Here is a 472-nt window from a genome sequence, read left to right as displayed (position 1 = left end):
CCCCCTCTCTCTCCTCTATCTTTTCTAGCCACACCCACCACAACTTCATTGTTCCCCCTCTCTCCCATCTATCTCTTCCAGACGTGCGAAGGATTCCCCCCTTTTTCTGCGAGCGGTGTGATGAGAAGGATGACACACAAATCGCACAACTCAAATGAGGCGCATCGTGCGGCTGGCAGGCGATTGATCAGGATCTAGCGCCTAGCACCACCCACTAAACAAACAATACATATTAAACATTGTCTCCTATACTTGTGCTAATGCCTATTTTTATTGAAACGCCAAGTACAATATATTGTGCTAACGTCTCTTTGCGGGAGTTCGAACCTCCGCCACGTAGGACTCTGACACACCCGGCCCACACAAAACCACACCTGGATCCCGCGTCTATATTCTATCCCCCTTGCTCTGCATCTGTTTCATCCCTGGACGACACCGCAACCATACAACCTGGTCGCCCGGTCACCATGCC

Source organism: Triticum dicoccoides, chromosome 6B (assembly GCF_002162155.2).
Source record: "Triticum dicoccoides isolate Atlit2015 ecotype Zavitan chromosome 6B, WEW_v2.0, whole genome shotgun sequence".
In the NCBI taxonomy this organism is placed as follows: Eukaryota; Viridiplantae; Streptophyta; class Magnoliopsida; order Poales; family Poaceae; genus Triticum; species Triticum dicoccoides.
The sequence above is the reverse complement of the archived record's forward strand: the minus strand, read 5'-3'. Positions refer to the sequence as shown.